The sequence below is a fragment of the Arachis ipaensis genome, chromosome B07, assembly GCF_000816755.2.
Source record: "Arachis ipaensis cultivar K30076 chromosome B07, Araip1.1, whole genome shotgun sequence".
NCBI lineage: Eukaryota > Viridiplantae > Streptophyta > Magnoliopsida > Fabales > Fabaceae > Arachis > Arachis ipaensis.
Window position 1 is genome coordinate 82,106,460 of NC_029791.2, and position 10,629 is coordinate 82,117,088.

Consider the following 10,629-nt stretch of genomic DNA (forward strand, 5'->3'; position numbering starts at 1 on the left):
ATTGAATAATTTTTTATATTTAAACTATACAAGTTATCCGTTGTAAAAGAATAAAAATTTTATACAATTTAGTTAAATAATTGAGATCCTAAAATTTAATACTTTAATTTTATAAACAAAGAATATTAATTATATTATCTTTAATTTTAAATTAAAATGTTTGATTAAAAGTCAATTAGTAAATTAATAATCAAATAATATTTTCAAAATAATTTTAATAGATTAAATTAGGTTTTTAATTAATACTCTATATCCCAAATTATATTAAAATTACCTAAACACCATGATCCTAATCTTTACCCCCTCCTGCGCACTATCAATCCCTTAACCTAATACCTAATTGCTTCAGAAGAAACCAAAAAAAAAAAAAAAAGAAAGAAGAGAGAAAGAAATGAAAGAAAGGGAAGAAAGAAGTGGGGGTAGGGAAATCAGGGAAGAAAGAAAGAGAGCAAAAGGGGGAAGAGAGGGAGACGGTGCCGGTGGGCATCACTGCCACCGTCGCCGCCGCTGTGCCGTTAGGAGGGAGATCCGAGGGGGAGAGAGAGCGTGGAGTTGAGGGAGCAGAGAAGCGCGCCGCCACCTCCAGACGCCCTTGCCGCCGCCGAGGAGAAGGAGAGGAAGAGGAAGGGATGCTGTCCGCGCCCTGCCACCGCGTCAGTTCCTCGCCGTCGTGCTACTTTGCCGTCCATGGGGAGTCGCTGTCGCTGCCGATCCGCCACGAGCCACCATCGCAAGTCAACAACGAAGAGAGAGAGAGAGAGAGAGAGAGAGAGCTGTGAGGAGGAGGATCGCGCCACCTAGTTGCCGTCGTCGTCCTCGCTGCGCCGCCGTCGAGCCCACTGAGTAGAAGCCCAACGCCGCCGTTCGCACCTCTACCGCTGTCCGAGAAGCTTCCATGACCGTTGCCATCGAGCTCACAAGTGAGAGAATAGAGTTGCAGGTGAGAGGGAAAGGTGTTGCGCCGCCATTCTTTACTGTGCAGCCACCGTCATGCCTTGTAGTCGCCAGAGTTGCCACTACTGCGTGCCACCGCTGCTTCTCACCGCTGAGGAGAAGCCTTGCCTACGCTGCTGCCTTCCGGGCCAGATTCACCGGTAACCATGTTTCTTGCTTTCTTGAACCCTGTTCCACTTCTATTCTGTTCCACTGTTTTGATTTTTGTTAATGTCTCTGCTGCCTTAATCACTCAGATTAATGCTACCGCCGCCACTGGCTTGCCATTTCTGCTCAGTTGTGCCCTTATTCGCTGTTCTGATTGTTGAAAGGAAATGTTGTCGAAGCTATGGCTTCTCCGTTTCCAATTCTCTTGTTTCTTTTCTAGTAAGGCAAATTCTGTTGTGCTTTATCTTGCCATATACTCTATTTTGACTCTGTTTTATTAGTGCGTAATGTTCCTCTTTTCTTTGCTTAGTTGTGTTTATTCTGTCTGTTACCTAGAGCTACTGTGTTTGCGGTTATTACTTTTGCTTGCCATTCTTTTTCGCTAGCAGAGGGTGCTTGGAATACAAATCATGATGTAGCTGCTGCAGAATAAGGTGAAAAGAGGGTTTATCGCATTAAAATAGCTGCGGGTTTGATTCTTTGAGGTAGGGGTTTTTCTTAAATCTATTTTATATTACAGGATTGTTATAAATCAATATTAACGCGTAAAATACATTTTAGTGATTTCGTAAGTTTTATGAATTGAATTGAGTTGTTTTGGTTGAATGAGATTATTAGTTTGATTGATAAACTGATCGATTGAGAAAGTTAGATATTTGGATTAGTTGATTGATGTTGTTAAAGGGGTTTTCCTTGAATTATTAGAGAAGATTTATTATTGCCTTTTAGGTTAAGTTTGGAAACGGTTTGATTTTAGAAAAGATTTAATATTGAAATTTGATTTGATATTAAACCCGATTTGATATTGGAATTTGATTTTAAAATAAATTTGGAAAAGACTTGATATTTGAAAACGGGTTATTTATTGAGAATGATTTGCTATTTTAGAAATAATTCGAAAAGTGTTTGAGGGATGGTTTGGTTTGAAACTGTTTGAGAAGACCGAGAATTCTTAACTATTGATTGATGTTGTTGGTTGAAGTCGGTTTAAATTGTGATTTATAGGATTGGTTGATTGAATTATGTATTTTGTAATTTCCTTGGGTTGAGTGCTGTTGTTGTGATAATGGTTATTGGAAGTGATTTGACTGATTAACAGGTGTTTGGTTTGGTTTGGTTAGGACCCGAAAAGGGTGGCAGAATCCGAGTTTTAGAGGAGATGCTGCCGAAATTTTATAAAATTGAAAGTTTTGTTTGAAGTAATTGTTTAAAAAGATTTAGTTCTTAAATGTTATTTGTTTAAGATTGATTTATTTAGAAAAGAAAGAATTATGTTTTGGATTGAGATTGTTGATTAACGGAAAGAAGGATGATGAGGATTGGTTTGAAATATAATTTTTGAATGAATTTGGAAATGGGATATGGATTGACAAATGATGATGATATTGAGAATGGCTTAGATATTGATGAATGATGAATGAATTATTTATATGGCTTATGAATTTGAAATATCTGAGATACGAGGTTCCCTGGATTAAGTGCCGTGGCTTGCCATCACGTGTACCAGGTTGAAAACTCGATACTCTGTTGACCCTACGACGTAAGTGTGACCGGGCACTATATAAATTCCCGGGAATGTTAGAGCAATATTGATTAATTGAGAAAAAAAACGTTATGCATAGACTCTTGGGGATGCACGTCGGGGGATAGTCTAAGGACAATTCAGACTTGTCGGGTTGGCTGGATAACCGACAGATGAGCCTCATCAGCCATAGGACAGGCATGCATCATATGCATTTGTATGCTTTGCTTGGGTTTGAACTTGTTTTGGTTTGCCTAATTGTTAAACCATTCTTAACTGCTACTTGAACTATTTGCTGTAACTGCTACCTATTTGTGCTTTCCTTGTCTGTCTTGCCTGTGTTTGTCCTGGCGTGCTACATTTGAGAATGAAATTTGGTGCTGAATTAATGACTGTGTTGTTTGATTGTGTGGTTGATTTTTGATTGAGATTTTCTTATAAGAAAAGAAATGTTTCGAACTTCTAAAAGATTAAACATTGTTTCTTTGAAAAAGTTTTTAACGATTTCCTATTGGTTTTAAAAGATTCATAAGGTAACGATAATCACTGAGTTTGAAAACAGTTTTCTTATTAAATATCTTCTTATGACAACTTTGTAACTCCGTGGTGAGACCGTGTGGTTAGGTTCTCACCCTCCTACAGCTTTACCTTTTCAGGAACCGGATGAAGAAGCATTAAGAAGAGTTATACTGTGTTTGGTTTATATGCTGTTGTATTAATTAGATTATTTTCTTTCCTCGTCTTTATTATTACAATTTTGTAAGAGGGATAGGAATTGTATGTTTTATATGTATAATATATTGAATTATTATGTATGGAGTCTTGTATATGAATCTATGCCGGTTTGTATTTTTCTTAAGATAAAGTATTTATTTCTGGTTTTTCAAAGAAATTAGCGATACAGTGTCGAGTCATAGGCTCCTATTTTAATGTTTAGTATGTAAAGTAGTTGTAATACTTCTTGCTATCAGAGTAGCGCAGCCGGAAGTGTGACTTTTGATAGTGAGGGTGTTACCAAAGGCATTTAAGTGAGACATTAAGAAAAAACTATAGAAAAAAAAGAGCAAAGAGAGATACTTAGAGAGAAAAGCCAAAGTTTGTGTCTAATTTCTTTTTCTATTATATTTCTGTTTTAAATCTTGTATCCATGATGTATCTCTTGTTAAGTTTGGTGAGCACTTAGTGTATTATAAGTCTAGAGAGTGTACCTAGCCAAATTAAGATTGGTTAGAAGTTTGGTTTGTCCCTGATAGGATTATATTGGATCCTTGGAAATTAGTGTTTATAATATTTAAAAAGATATTAAAAATTTTACCACTGTTGTGGTGGAGACTACATGTAGGCTACATGGCACAAGGACAAGGTAGTTGAATAAGGATATATAGTTGTGTCTTCTTCTCTTTTTTATTTTGTTTTTATTTTTATTTTTTTAAAAGATAAAATAAAATTGTCTCATGCATAATCAATTTTATAGAGTGAAGATAGATTAAAATTTTTCGTTTGAACTCCACTTTATTATACTAAAACAGTAACTTTTATTTTATAGTTATATTATATAATGTTAAATGTCTTAGATTTTATAGAATTAGAATTTCATGTACCATCTATTTAATAAAACTCTTATGTTTAATTTTTAAATAAGTCCAACATCTCATTGTATATTGTAACTAACTCTTTGTATTTTATAATAATAATAATAATAATAATAATAATAATAATAATAATAATTTATGGTCATGATTGTGGGAATCAGATCTCGCATCATTCTTTTACTGGATTTATATATTAAAATAATATTTTAGATGAAAAGAATAAAAAAAAGTAATCCACATGATATGAACAACAATTCATGCCAAAAAAATCACATGTTACTGTAGTTGTCGGTCAATTAGAAAAGTAGGAGGATATGTAAAGTGGCTTGGCTTGCACTCTTCAGCAAGACTTTACGAGAATTCAGACAAGCTGATCAGGATTTCTAAACATCTACTACACGTGTTCTTCAATTATGTAAATCTATAAATCTGTATAAAATTGTACCTGGACACTAGAGTGACCCTAAATTTTTATATGAGGAATGCTAGGGAGTCAGCAACATTTAGGATTTATAGCCATCAAATAGCCATCAATGAGGTTTTTAATGGTGTGAGATTAATGTGAGATTTCATCCAATGGCTCACTCTTCTTTGATGGTTACATGCTGGCCAGAATTTGATAAAATTGCTGGTCCCCTAGACTTTTCCTTTTTATATTGTCTATACAATTCTTTTATTTTGTAATCTTCTCAAGTGTTATAACTTATAAGCCCCAAATTCTTAAAATAATATTACAACTCGGCTGTCTTCATTAATCAACCAATAGAAATTATACATTGCAATAAAAGCCAAAAACAGTAAATTTTGGCCCGTTAATCCTCTAAATAATTTTTGGGGTAAAATGTACAATTAAACCAAATAAATATCAAAATTACACAAATCAACTAAAAATAAAAATATTACATGAATCTCTTAAAAACATATTCTTATATAATTCGAATGAGTCTCATTCGAATTAGACAAACCAACACTAATTCGAATCAGACCAATTCAAATTAGTAGTGATGCATATAAATCGAATTTGGCCAATTCGAATTATGCATACATGGAATATAATACTAAATCGAATCACATTGATTTGAATTATACATACACGTGAGCCACAGTAATTTGAATCAATCAGATTCGAATTATCCACGGTTTATTGCACATGGTAATTCTAAACAAGTTGTTTCGATTTATCCATGGTATAGGCAGCCTAAGGTAATTCGAATCACCCTCATTCGAACTACTAAAGCTTTCTCTATAAATAGAGTTCAAATTAAACTCATTCGAACTATAATTCCAAATAAAATTTGTTTGTCACAAGTACAAACCCCTAATAATTCTAATAACCGAAGTATTTAAACCTCAGGTCGTCTCTCAAAGAAATTGCAGTGTAGTGTTCTTGTTATTGGTTATGAGTTGTATATTTTGGGGTTTTGGATAAGAAACAAGGAAAAATAAATGGCAATGAAATTCAAATGATAAAGCGGTGTTCGCAAGGTTTAGTGTTCAAGGATCTCTATCCTTATCACTAATCATAACATGAGAATCGGCAAGGATCAATCCCATTAAATCATCCTCTAACAAGTAAAGAAAATTCAAATGAGCTATATCAATCCAAGTCCATAAGTCCTAGCTATCCACTAATTGAATTAGTGAGAACTAGAGTAAATGGTTTCAATCATCAATTACTTGGACATTAGTAACTCAAGAGTTCCTAAGTTACCATCTCAAGCCAAGAACATAAAATTCTACTCTAACATCCTCCCAAGCATTTTATCAAACACTTGGAAGGCATAAAAGGAAAGCAATAATATGATTGCAATAAAAGCAAATCTTCACTACTCAATTGCAAGGAAATTAATAACAACAATTCAATTAAACAATAAAGAAAATCAAAACATGAATTGCATTAGAAGAAAAATAGGAGAAACAAAAGTGCATCAACATAAAAGTAGAGAAGTACAAGAATTAAATGCTAAACTAGAGAGAGGAGATATAGAAGAACAAGAATTACAAAAGAAAAAGTAAATCAAAGCATGAAATTAACCTAGATCTAAGAATTCCTAATCTACCTCTAACCTAATTCTAGAGAGAAGAGAGAGCTTCTCGCTCTAGAAACTAACTTTTCCTCCAAAACTAAACTAAACTAAAACTAATGATAACTAGCTTGTTGATCCCCCTTCAATACTTGGGTTAAATAGCATCAGGGGTGAGTTGGATTTGGGCCTGGGAAGCCCAGAAATCGCCCCTACCGGATTGCCTTTAAGTGAGTCACGTGCGAGCACCGACGCGTACGCATGGGTCACGCGTACGCGTCGCTTGACACTTTGCTATCCACGCGTACGCGCCATGTTAGCTTGAATTCTAGCACTAACTCTCAAAATCACAAAAGAATTCCTAATCAATGATGTACATTCTAAGGCAATTCCTAGGGAGAACGACCCGGGATCAATACTCTCGGTCATAGATTTTAGAATTGTTTGATGCGATATTTGCGTGTTGGTTAGACTATACTCACGATTGGATTCATTGTTAATTTCTAACCGACATACGAATATTTCGGCTCATCAACCGCACTCACAATTTTTGTTCATCAAAATGGCGCCATTGCCGGGGAATTGCAATCATGTGTCTTGTTATTGGTTATTGTATATATGTGAATATTGTGAATATATTTGCCTTTTACTTCTTTGTTTGTTTTTGGTAGTTATAGAAGTTTGTTCTCTTTATTTGCTACTAGTTTTTGTTTTTATTTTCTCTTGCTACTATGAATTCTCACTTTGCCTATGAGTTTGGTTCTAACTATGTTGTAGGAAATAGGAGCTACAATGAAGATGTGTATCAAGGATGGGACACTCAAGGGTGGGAGGAGCCATATGTATATGATTAATCCTCTTGGCAACAACCTCCACCATTGGACTATGAACAAGAGCCATTCCATGATGCATATCAATCCAATGGTTATGGTGAATCTCTTTATGACAATCAACAACCACCACCATATGCCTATGAGCCATATCCTCAATATAGCCCTCAACCATACTTACAAGCCCCTTACCACCAAACACCTCCATATGACCCTAATCCATATCCAACATACCAACCACCTTTTGAGCCATATGAGTCACACATAGAACCACCACAATTCCATCACAATTACTCCCAAGAACTACCTAAATATACATCACCTCCATACCCTTACCAAGAAGAACCACCTTCCTATTATGAACCCTTCCTCCAAAATAATAAACCTTCTTATTCACCCCAAGCCCCAATAGATGAGTCTCTCATTTTTCTACTTCAAGGACAACGGGATATGCAAAGGAGTGCACTAGAATATGTGACTACCTAGACTAAGGTAGTAAGCACTTTGGCCTCCCAATGCTTGAACACTCAAGGAACTCCCATGGCCACATGTGGAGAATCAATTAAAGAGCATAGCATGAAGAAGAGATTGGAAAATCCGGTGGAGAATGAGGAGCTAGACTTTTTGTTAGAATAATTGGAGGAGCCTATGATTATTGAAAAAAAGAAAGAAGTGGTTGTAGACTTAGGAGATGCGGAACCTCCATGGGATCCTAGAGTCATGGAAAATTCCTCCAAGAAGATTGAATTTGATGTTGAGGTGGAGAGTGCACAACCTCCAAAATGATTTTTGAATGAAGAATTGGAGGGAATGAAGCAAGAATTGAGTTCCCTTGGCAATGACGATCAAGAATCCAATCTTAGTGGTGAAGAATCCTTTGAACTTGAAGAACCTTCTCCCATTCTCCCATTTATGATTTGAGTGATAGAAAAGAGTTAGATAAAATTGATGAACAAAGGATTGAAATTGAAGAAGTTTGTGAAGAGGTAGAAGTTGTCAAGGAAGAACACAAGGGAGTAGAGCTTGCAAGGACATTGGAAACACCTCTCCCCAAGCCATCACCATCCATTCTTTCATTCAAGTGGGTAAATCCCTTATACTTAAGCTTTATTATTCCCCTTGAATATGGTCTACTTGAGATGGATGGTCAACTTAGACATCTTTGTGGCTTTAAGAGTAAAAGGGAGATGGTTAGTGGTTGGAAACATTATTCTAAGTTCATGATGGTTGCATGTTCAAAGCTTAATAGCAAGGATTGGTGTAGAGATAGATTGCTTGGGCCTAGGAGAATGTTTGGGTGCTTAAATGAGAATTCTGTGGTCATGCCACCCGGATGGAATCATGATGATAAACTTGAAGACGGGTGTGAAAACAAAGTGTGGGATCCCGAATTACAAGATGTGGATCAACTTTGGGAGCTCATGGTTTCTGAGGAACTCCATCAAAGCTTGGAGCTATTAATTGTGAATGATGGAGCTTATCGGAAGTCCAAGCATTAGTGGATGTTCAAGGATGGTTTCAAGCACAAGCCACCTTGATGGAAGCTCCCCATAAGTCCAACTTAAGGACAATAAATTAAAGTGCTAGGTTGGAGACACCCCACCATAGTAACATCTTTCATTTTTTTCTTTTGTAAATATTGGTAGAAATTAGTTTGATTTCATGTTTTGATTGGTTTGTTGAGTCTATTTGGTAGTTTAGTATGTTAAATAAGGTTTTATGGTGTTTTGATAGCTGTTCGAAGGTTTGGAATGCTTGGTTTGGTGCAAGAACTTGGAAAAATTTTGAAAAACAGAGCATCAACCCACGCGTACGCTTCCCTCACGCGTACGCGTGCCCCAAGATTTTCGGACAATCCACACGCATGCGTCATCCACGCATACGCGTGGATACAAAATTTCACATTCCATACATTTTACCAAAGAGTTGTGCGAGTTTTGGGCTGGCATTGTGCGTTTCGCACAAGCTTACCCACGCGTACGCGTCGCCTCTCTAAATAACCCACCACGCGTACGCGTCGACACCATTTCACCCATCCACACTTACACGTCACACCACGCGTATGTGTGGATTGCCCTGTTGCACTTCTCTTCTTTTCTCATCTTCTTTATATTTCTTTCCTTCCCATATCTTTTCTTCTCTTCTTTCCACCCTTCAATCATCATCCAACACTACCAAATACCATCTATAACAATTTCTTTTAGTTAATTAGTTAGTTGTTTAGTTAGTTAAATTTTCATTTAATTAGTTCTTTGATTGAGGTTATATTTTGCCACTTGGTTTTGAGTTCTTCATGCTTAATTTTATGAATACCAAGTGAATGAGAATCGCCTTCAAACTTCTTAAATCTTTTTGAATTGCATGATTTGGCCAACATGTGATTTGAACACTTTTCTTTGATTAGGCAAATTCTTGTTATTGGATGTTGAGCATTTATCTTAATGCATTGTGTTTCTTGATCATATGCATCCATATGTTATATATTTGCTTGAATGCTTTCATGCTTCTTTATCGCTTGTTTGGTTGTCTTAACCTACGAGTTTAAAGTATTTCAAGCACACTATAATGAGGGTAGTGCATGCTTCTTTTGTGTAATTGTGACAAAGCTTTCTATGCTAGTGTGCATGTGTTTTAAACTGCGCGTAATTTAGGACCCACACACCTATCTTTCATTAATGTCACACTAATTCACTCACTTTATTCTAGTGATTTACCTCATTCCAACAATTTAGGCTTCCTTACTTTTGCATTTACTTGTCTTCTTTTCCTATTTTCTAATTTCAAGATGTTTGTCATAAGTAAAAACAGAAGCGGGAAAAAGACAAGCAGCAACCAGTTGACCTACCAGCTGAAGGTAGCAACTCGGAGAGTCGTAGTACCCCCTTGCTCATCTTTGAATGCACTGAGGATGGTGCAAACTTTTAAGTGTGGGGAGGTCGTCCGACCAGTCGGCATTTTTGGGTGACAAGTTTCTAATCCCAACACTTTTGCATTTCATTTTATTTTAGGTCCTTTAGGATTTTTTGTTGCATACACATATATAATAAGATTAGTCAAAATAATAAAATTCTCCAAGAAAAACATTCTTAATAGGGCATTGACATCCCAATTGATTTGAGTGAAAATGTTTCATAGAACTTGCTTGAATTATACATTGTGGATCATGTTTTTGAGCTAAGAACACACAACCTTGTGAGACTTGAGCCTAATTGCGTGGTTACATCTTATAACCAGTTATCTTCCTTCTTGTGTGAATTATTCTCTTTCTATGATTGTAATCTTTGATTTGTTTAATTCTTTATGTCCATTATTTTGTGTATTCATGCATTTATATGATTGAGGCCATTGTTTCATTGAGCTCACTTACCCAAGTAGCCTTACCTTTTATCAACCTTAGTTAGCCAACTTTGAGCCTACGATTAACCTACTCTGTTCTTAATTTAGCACATTACAAGCCTTAAAGAAAAAATAATAAATGTCCTTAATTTGGATCTTTGATTAGCTTAGGCTAGTGAGTGTGTGTATCATTCAAGTGTGGGGAAACTTGGGACATTGGTTGA

The 10,629-nt window shown here is 35.9% G+C and overlaps 1 long non-coding RNA gene across 2 annotated transcripts; it reads left to right on the plus strand.

Annotated features, from left to right (window-relative positions):
• On the plus strand, positions 868–3,320 carry LOC107608576. 2 transcript variants are annotated; one of them, XR_002350841.1, is made up of 3 exons: positions 868–1,094; positions 1,491–1,586; positions 3,266–3,320. It is a non-coding gene; the product is annotated as an uncharacterized LOC107608576 (long non-coding RNA). The 2 variants fall into 2 exon arrangements; XR_002350840.1 differs by lacking the exon at positions 868–1,094 and adding an exon at positions 1,177–1,320.